Below are 10,132 nucleotides of genomic sequence, written 5' to 3' on the forward strand. Positions count from 1 at the left end.
TAATAAATATATAATCAATCAAATATATATGATCTATATAAAATAAATTATATAAATATATATAATCAATCAATATATTATATAAATATATAAAATATTATTGCTCCTAGGCCATGAACAAAACAAAATGAGACTGTAGAGATAAAAGAAAAAATGATGCAATCAAGAAACTCAGTAAATGTGAGATATAAGAGGCTATTGCTGGTATAACATGACATACTGTTTCACAATAAAGAATGTGTACACACACACACATACAAGGATAATGAGGACACTCTATAACAGTGATTAAAGACATGATATTATCAAAACATAAATGAGTAACATTGTTTTTTATTATCATTATCTACCATTGCATGTGCTATATTTTTATATTCTTACTGGCAGCACAGTAAGTTTGTTTACACCAGCATCACATAAACATAACAGTAATGCCTTTTGCTATGGTTTATTGTGGCAACTATATCCATAGCTAATAGGAATTGTTTAGTTCCATTGCAATCCTGTGAGATCACTGTCCATTAGACATCCATCACTGACTGAAACATTGCAATGTGGTGTATGACTATGTATAAAACACACTATTACATAGTGATTCTGAAGGAAATAGAAAAAAATAATAGATATGGAAAAGAAAAAATGGCTTCTAGTTCTTACAATTAGGATTCAGATTGGGGCTACATTTTTGTGAGTGAGGAGTATTTGTGTTGGTAAAAAAAAATGTTAATAAAGGGCAATGTTGGTTTTGAAGGGGAGAAATTTGAAAGAAGTGATTAAAGCATCAGAGATATAATTTTATGTAGTTTGATCTAAAATATTTTATGTTATATTGTTCAGACAGTGTGAAGCCATTAAACAGTGTTAAACGGGCATATATATATGGTATTAAAGATTTTATGCTAGTTTTTCTATTGAAAACAATACAGGGCTGGGGATATCGCTCAGTTGGTAGAGTGCTTGCCTCACATGCACAAGGCCCTGGGTTCAATCCCCAGTCCCACCAAAAAAAAAAAGAAAAGAAAAGAAAAGAAAACAATACACGTGGCTGAATGGCAATCTAGTATGAATAAGAGAAAAAAGATTCATACCTTAGATGACTGAGTAGACTACATTAATTTCAAGTTCACTTCCCTCCTTTGGATTGTATAATTGAAATTTACTTATAAAATGATTTGTAAAACTGAATCAGATGTTTTAATTTTTATTGATATCATTATTCAAGACAAAATATTACTTTGATGATTTATTCATAAAAATTGATATTACTCCTCTGGCTGTTTAAATGTCATGCATCCTAGAAATATTATTTATAATATGTTAAAAATTCTAACTCATTATTGCTCACATATTGGAAGACTGTAGCTGGATGACTTAACTATGCTTATGTTTACCCTGATAGTTTAATGAATCTATATTCAAAAAGAGGGAATGAGTAAAGAGCATCAGTTGGCCATTAGAAATAAGCCTTAAATTACTAAACAAACCTGGTGTTGGAACATTTAGGCATATTCCAGACATTAGTAATTGTTCATGATATTCCTTTTGCAAGTAAGGATGGAAGGAAAAGAAGAATGGGAGCTTCAGAAAAAGTACTCCATGTTGAGCCACCTAACAATATAATTTCCAATGAATTATTAAACTGTTGTTTCACCAAATATAATAGAATAAATGAGTAATTGTATTTGTATTCCTATAATGGCTCATCTGTTCAATAAAATTAAGCATCATTTTATGAGTTATATTTATTCTTGTTCATATAAAACTTTAAGAATCTCTCTCACGTCTTCACTCTTTTAATTTCTGTATTGTATTGCTAAATGTATATAATAATTCCCATGGTTTCTAATATTGTTTTGTCACTTGAACACATAGTTTAATTATATGCCTTAATAACCCGAGATAATAAAAATGTAGTAAAAATATACACTGAAAGACAATTTGGAGGCTTGTCAAAGTAGGATGGTATTATCTTAGACTGTTATTATTGACACCTATATTTGTTTAATTAATTAATTTATTTATTGTTTCCTTTGCAGAGTTGCTCAAAGTTGGGGATAACTATCACTATTTACCTAAAAGGGAAGATGTTTTATTTACCTTGTCGTAGTCCATTTTCTGTTTCTATAAACAGAATAATTGACAGGGTAATTTCTAAAGAGGAGAGTTTAATTGATTGCATAGGTTGGAAAGCCCAACAGTGGGCAGATGCATCTGAAGATCTACTAAAACTTGAAGTGTGTTTTGGCTTATGGTCCTTGAGACTGGGAAGCCCAGGGGCCTAGAAGGGATATCTGCCAAAGATGTTATAGCAAGGCACAAGACAAAAGGGCCAACAAGCATGTACAGGAAAGTCAAAACAGGAAACGTGGCAAATTTTCTTGTGAAAAGGAACCTACTCCTGTGAAAAAAAAGATAAATCCTTCTCAACCATCTACTCATGTTTTCAAGGCCTCACCTCCCAACACCACTAAAATGGCAACCAAATTTCAACATGAGCCTCAGAGGAGACAAACCATATGCAATTCATAACATGTCCCTTATTTAGGTGTTACAATTATTTGTACCAGCTTTATATACTTTGGAATGGATATTGTGCTTCCTTAATAAGCACCTAATAAGTTCTATAGTTATCTCTTCAAAACATTTTTCTGAAGCACTTGAAAAATTATACTAGTAGTGAATTTGTAGGATAACAAACAACTTTTGTCTCATGATAAAGTCCAAATAAAGTACTGAGTCCTTTGGATGCATGCTTATTTAGTCAATGGATGATTGAATAAAACTAAAATCAAACCAAAACAACAACAACAAAAAAAGGTAGGCAGAAATAAATCCAGCATAAAGCCACCTACTCAGTAAAAGAGGAAAATCCTGACCTCTTCCAACAAATACGATGCTAACTTTAGACAGCATAATAAGGAAAAGTGATTCTTATACAAAAATAACTCCAAAAAGAAAAATCTTCAAATATCCAATTTTGAAAGTTTACCCAGCCTATCTTGTGATGGCAAACACAAAATGAAATTTCTATAATTTAATTGATCTCATTATAAAGTAGCAAAATGTTTTTTACTCTATTTATTATTGCTTTGGGTATCATTTGTAGCAAATTACCTATACCTCGTTTTTTCTTTCTTATCAAGAAAAGGTAGTAAATATAATATTAATTTCAAAAAAAATTCTGGGTCTGCCACATGTAAAGTTTAATATCAATTAAAATTTTAATCCACTCACAAATAAACAGCATTTATTTCTCTTTCATGAATCTATCAGATCTAGAGATATTTCATTGTTTTTAAAATCTTCTATATTCCTCTAACCTACAATTACATAAACTTAAGAAGTCAGATAAAAAAATGCAATAATATGTAAACTAGACTCTGTGACACAAATCTGCAAACTATATTCACTATGTATGTACTTATGTGGACACTAATATTTGGATTAATGTGTATCATTAAGTAGCTTATCTATTTGACAAAGATTTATATCAGGATCTTATATGTCATCAACATATTCTTTGTGTCAAAAGTTTTGAATTTAACATCAAACTCACAAACATTGTCAATAAAATTTAGTTTACTATCTGTGACAAAGTTAGCATATGGATTTTCCTAAAAGGAAGACAGAGGCATTTATATAGTGAAAAATATTGATAGTGAGAAATACTAAATTCATACCAAAAGTCTGATTGATAAAATTTGTTAAACCTGATTTTACTTATTGGAAGTATTTTTGTTTTTCTTAAACAGTAAATATAAGCATTTGGAAAAATATCAAATAAGTTAGGTTATATGTCAGGAAAATATGTTCTTATAAACAATCCTTATTTACAATAATGTGCCTTGCCTGATTGCCAATCTGCTGGCGGGATTTATGTATCCTCTTTGCACTTATTCGTTATTTGTAAGTCCATGAATTTTAAAACTAATCTTTCTTCTTTTCTTTCTATCAAATTAAGAGAGCATTGTGGTTACAATGTCACATGAGTAAAAAAAAAAATCACTTTCCTAAAGGAGAATCGAGAACCTTAATTCTGAGATTACAAAATAAATGAAAATGAGGAAAATATAAATTATAGTCAGTTTGCTAAATGACGTCTCAATTGTGCTTTTACTAAAAAGTTTTAATATAGTTAGTTTTATTTTAAGTAAACCAGATTGGAAGTATATAAATACACAGTTCTGATGAATTTATTTCAAAAGTATGAATTTTTATTTTTTTCTTGCAAAATATGCTTATTTAAAATATTGCCCAACCGGGTGTTCTGCATAGATGTATAATTCCTGCTATAACAGAGACTGAGGAAAGGTTGTTAGTTCAAGTCCAGCCTGGGAAATTTAGCAGGACCTTGTCTCAAAATAAAAATAAAAAGGGCTAGGAATATAGCTCAGCAGCAGGGTGCTTGCCTAGCACGTGCAAAGCCTTCCATCCATTTCTCAGTACAACTAAAAAAATAAAAATAAAAACAGCAAATAAAAAAAATCAGCCCTTTATGTATTTATATAGAAGGACATTAGAGTCTTGTCCAAAGAAGGATCTGGCTTTGGTTCTTAACTAAACAACCTCTATACCATTGAGATTTCATAAGAGACTGGAGCACGTGGGCAACACTTTCTGACAATCTATGTTCACAAGGTGACTTACATGTGCCCAGAGTCGATTGATATTAGTCAGGTGGTGGGTGGAGTGGGAAGTGGTGTAGACTGGAGACAGAGCTCAGCCAAGTGGGCAGTCATGACTAAGAAATGAACCCTCACAAAATCTCTGAAGCTCTAGTGAGCTTGTCTCATTGGCAAGAATCAGGATGACCGGTTTAATTGAGAGAAGGTAAAATTTTCCATGACTCCACAGCGATAGGATGACCAGAAGCACCATGTTTGAACTCCTCCAGACTATGCCCCATGCATCTCTTCCTTTGGTTGGTTTTAATTTACACTTTTTTCCATGCAATAAATACAGAGAACAATGTCAGTCTTCCTAGTGCATTATCCAATCTGAGTTTGTTTTTATGAAAACCTCAAACTTAATGATGGGTCTTTGAATTCTCAAGGACTTCCCTTAATCATGTAGTTTGATTAACTCTGGGTTCACATCAAGTTAAAGTATTGTAAGGCAGTTTCTTAGCTTAAACTATATTATCTTCAAAGACTAACAAGTCCAAGTGTGAACCTAATTCTGAGTTTCTATTTGCATGTAACAAACTGCTAGCTTCTGTAAAGTAACAATTCAGTGTCTTCAATTGAGTGGTTTCAAAAATAAAACAGTTGGCTTTCTTTTATTAAAGATGTTTTCATATGCTAAAAAGTATTCCAGTTTTAAAAGTTATGTCTGTGTTTCATAAAAATACATGTGTAGCAATTTTGGTGAAAAGAAACTTATTAAGTTTTAAATTTTTTCATGTGTAGTTAATGCATGTTTGTATATCATTCATATTTGGCCTACTAGTTTATCATGATCCACTAATATACTTGCTAATACTTCCATAAGACTATCTAACATATTCTTATTTCTAAGAGGTCTAATGATGACAAAGGAAAAACAGATTCTAATGGCATCAAAACAATCATTTTTATCTCCAACAGATGATAGACAAAGTAAAAAAAATAATCAATGAAGTATTTCATAAATATCAATTAATAGTCTAAGAAGATCAATGAAATACTAGAACCCAGCCTAAAGACAGTGTATCCTAAAAGATACTTAGAAGAATAGCATAGTAAAACTGTGCTCTGTTGGCCATCCTTTAAAGAGATTTAAGAGACAATCTCAAAATACTAGAAAATAATAAAATTGTTTTTTCTTATTTTACCTTTGGACTCAAAGCTGGTGTATTTTCCCAAAAGGTGAAGCAAAACACTATTTTTTTTAAATTGTATCTTTTTGTTAATATTTATTTTAGGTGTAGATGGACACAACACAATGCCTTTATTTTTATGTGTGCTGAGGATCAAACCCAGGTCCTGCCCGTGCTAGGCGAGCGCTCTACCGCTGAATCACAATCCCAGCCCCCAAATTTTTAAATTTTTAAATGATCAAACTTTCCATTCTGTAGTGACTTTTTCAGTATGGACAATGATCTTTATTATCTTTGTAGTTAGAAAGAGACACACTGCACGGATGGGAAGCTTCCAGAAAGTGAGTCACAATGCTTGACCTGGTGGAGTTTGACTGTTTTGCTTCCTCCTGTAATGATATTAACCTGCATTTATGTTAGGTAAATGAAATATAATGCTTCACTGAAGCTTGATATTCAGTATCACAAAACCTAGATGATATGCCAAAGGGTTAATGACCAATCAGGAAAACAGTTTAACCCTCTTGGATTCTAGTCACAGTCAATTGATCTATTAAATTAACAACTACAATGTATAAGGTTTTAATTTCTAAAAAAAAATCCTCAGAAATGCTTATAAGAATAAACCAAGTTGTTTTCTAAAGTCACAAGGAATTACTAGAAGGCAAACTAAGTCACTATGTGAAATGAAACATTTTGTTGTAAAGCTAAATTACCCAAATATCAATAGTATGATGAAGCACTAATGATTTTCAGCTAGTTAAAATTAATCCTTAAAAAATCTTGCCAGACATGACAGGAACAAGAACAGATGGAGTTAAGATGATACAGATACTTCTGCCTAAGCTCTTGGATATATTAGCAAATAAGCAAACATTTTTGAAAAATTTAAGTATGTTCTGGTAAGAGACGTGAAAGGATGCCAGTTTGTGGAGAATAACTAAATTTTTTTTTAAAGAAAACTATTATATTGCTTTATCTATCACATTTTATTTTAAAAACGTATTTCTGTATACTATGATAAAACACAATTAATTAAAAGAGATAGATTAAAAATAGTGGACAATAAAAAAAGAGACAACAAAACATAATATTTTAATCAATAACCCTCTCCCTAAGTATTTCCAACACACACACACACACACACACACACACACACACACACACACACATATATATATATATATATATATATATATATATATATAAAACTTTCCTACCCCAAATTTCACATTGATTTAAAAATAATTTTTTAAAAATCTATCTCCATAGGAAGTTTATATTTTTCCTCTTGCTGTTTTTTTCTTACTATATGTACCAAATTTCTGCTCAATAATGAAAATAGCATAATTTTAAATAATGATTGTGTACATTTTCATTCTATTTTCTGGTTATTTTTATTTTAATGTTTTGTTTCCCTGTTAAATTTTTAAGCTGATAGCATGCTATAAATTATTTCTTGTTTTTCTTTCCAACCAAGCAATGCAGTTATTTCCAAGTCCACAAAAATGATTCTCATGATGTAGGAAAAAATATCTTTATTCTGTAAATTTTTGTGGCCTAGTAACATGATAAATGAGCATTTCTGTAAACACTAATATCAGATAATATTTTTTCACAAAATAATATGACATACATGAAGAAATGACTATATTATAGAATTTCAAAAAACATTCTTAGTTTGAGACTGAATTATTAGAGATATAAATGACATACTTGCCTGGATTACTCATCAATGTTTGATATCCTAAATGGTCTTCAACAATCTTAGAACCTTCTGGCATTCTTCCAAAAAAAAGCAACAACCCTCCTTGACAAGCACATTACTTGAGGAAACAAACATACTTTTAGTTGTTAAAAGATTTGAAAAGCAGCCCTAAGAACAGATTTGAAAACAGGAAGCCAAAGTAATGGAGACTTGTTTTTTCCAAATCCTCAAAATGTTTGCAAAATGGCACTAACAACTTCCAAGTGAGATTTTTGGATCTTGTTTTTCTTTGGAAAGGCTTAAAGTTTGGAGATAACCAGTCATTGCTTGGAGAAAATAATTTTTGTTTTGCTAAGTTTGGAAATTAGTAAACTTTGGCCTTTGGAACTCTTCTAAATCACTGTGTCTCTCACCTATTTGAATATGGATTTACATAACAACCATAATTCTACAACAATCACTTTAATCCCCATCTTATCTAATGTTCCTCAGTCATTTATCCTGGACACACACTGCCACTGATAGAATTTTTTTCCCCTAATCAGCATTATAGACAATATTTACATTTCCAGATAGTTTTTATGGTAATCATATTTGGTATAATAAAATATATTTTTCTTGGCATTCTTCAATCAGAATTTATACTGACCCTATCTTTACTTCTATCTTCATCCAACCGAAGAGAAAAAAGGAAAAGAACCAGCATTTATTATCAGAAAGCTAGCTCTTTTCCTGTCCAAAGAAAACATTGAAGAAAAAAAAACCTCTCAAAATATTGGTAAAGCACTAATCTTTTTATGACCAAAAAAAAAAAAAGGAGGAATTGACACAACTGACTTTGAAAGCAATGGAGAACATTTAGTGTAATTAGGTTTCCAATAATAGAAATGGGCACTGAGATGTTCTTGTTTAAAAATTAAAATAGATTTCCAAGATTGTTCCCACCTTTTCCACAAACTGCTTTTAGCTCATAAGCAGTCAGTAAGCTCTTTATATTTTGGATGAGAATATTTAGTGTTTATTCTTTATTATGAATTATTATAGCTTAGAGGATGAGAAACAAAAAGTAAATGCATCTCAATGCCCTCATTAGAACTAGAATACTAACACAGAATTTTTTTTTTGTTAATGACCTTCATGTTTATAAATTCCCTTAAATACAAATTTTATTTCTGTATGAGGCCAGAGAAAATAGGGACTGTCTAAAGAAAACTTTCATTAGTTTTGGGCTTCCTGGCACATTTCTTCCTATTAGCACCCATTTTCTTAAATAGATTGACCCCTTTCCACTGAGTGTGGTTTTGCTAGAAGGGTATTATGCAATTGCCTACAAGATCCTGAGGTTAGCAGGTAGGTAGGCCAGGCCCTCTTCTCACCCATTGTTGGAGACAACCCACAGCTGGCATGTGGAAAGCCAATAATTCTGTCATAAGCTCACTGGAGTAATTTCCAGTAGTGGCAGCTGCTAGCAAGGAGGTAGGTGATAACAGTCACAGAGATGTACCACTGGTCAAGACAAACTGACAGTTGTTTCTCCTTGAGATGGTTGTTTCCTAACTCCTTTCTCTTTCTTACCTCTAAGGAGCTTTCTTAATTTTGACAGTTCCCAAGATTGGACTCCCAGAATCTTCTGGGTTTTTAAGTTTTAATAAGAGCAAGGACTCTTAAGTTTGAAATTTCATATTTAGTGCTACTTACCATTCCATCTTCCATTTCTTATTTAAAGGAAAAAACTCTCCATTTGACTGCAGTTATCTATATCTGAATTCTGTCCATAAGGACACATCTTCCCACTAATAATATGTGCAATGAAAACTTAAATTTTATTAAGTGTTTTTATTCTCTTAAGATTTTAAAGTAGTCATTATCAATCTACTTAATGAGACCTGCATTATTTGGTTTATAATTTTATCTCTTGTTATATTCTAGTTCTGTTCCCAGATACTAGTGAAGAAGCATAATATTAATAATATTTTATTTTATTTTGGACAAAAATTTTAAATATATTTACACACAAATTGTTTAATCTCATCTATTCTTCATAAAAGGTTTCCTATTTTACAGATCAATTACCATTCCATGAAAATAAGCAATTTCTGAATATAGCTCATAATAAGAGCAAGGACTCTTAAGTTTAAGATTTCATATTGGGTGGTACAATAAAAGAGTAAGAATGTGAAATAGAATAAGAATATGTAATAGGTTATACCAAAAAGAAAGAAAGAAAGAAAGATGAGAAAAAAATTGATGAGTTCATTGGCATTGTTCTTAGGACACTGGTTTATGATTGCATGGAACAAGGTCATTGGAAGAATTCTCTGACTGTTTTATTAGGTTTTTTTCTCTCAAAATTTTAAGGGGCCTTGTGGTGTCTGGGAATCTCCTTCTGGTGTCTCTCAGCAGGGCACCTTCTCTGGTTACATTCAGGGGATTCAAGGGCTCCAGCTATCTGATTTTAAGTTTCTTCCTTCTGTAGGTGACCTCCAGGCCAAACACCTTATTCAATGCATCAATGGTAGAACACCTGAATATTGATGGTAACTGTCACAAAGAAATCTTTAACAGCATTTATTAATTTTAACAATTGGCACATATTTGTAAGTTCTCAAATGACATTCAAGTAAAAA

General features: G+C 31.3%; 1 non-coding gene across 1 annotated transcript; it reads left to right on the top strand.

Moving 5' to 3' along the window:
• The first annotated feature begins 930 nt into the window (after positions 1–930).
• Trnav-cac (transfer RNA valine (anticodon CAC)) lies at positions 931–1,003 on the top strand. Its single transcript has one exon. It is a non-coding gene; the product is annotated as a tRNA-Val (tRNA).
• Positions 1,004–10,132: the final 9,129 nt, after the last annotated feature.

This window comes from Callospermophilus lateralis, unplaced genomic scaffold (genome assembly GCF_048772815.1).
Source record: "Callospermophilus lateralis isolate mCalLat2 unplaced genomic scaffold, mCalLat2.hap1 Scaffold_96, whole genome shotgun sequence".
In the NCBI taxonomy this organism is placed as follows: domain Eukaryota; kingdom Metazoa; phylum Chordata; class Mammalia; order Rodentia; family Sciuridae; genus Callospermophilus; species Callospermophilus lateralis.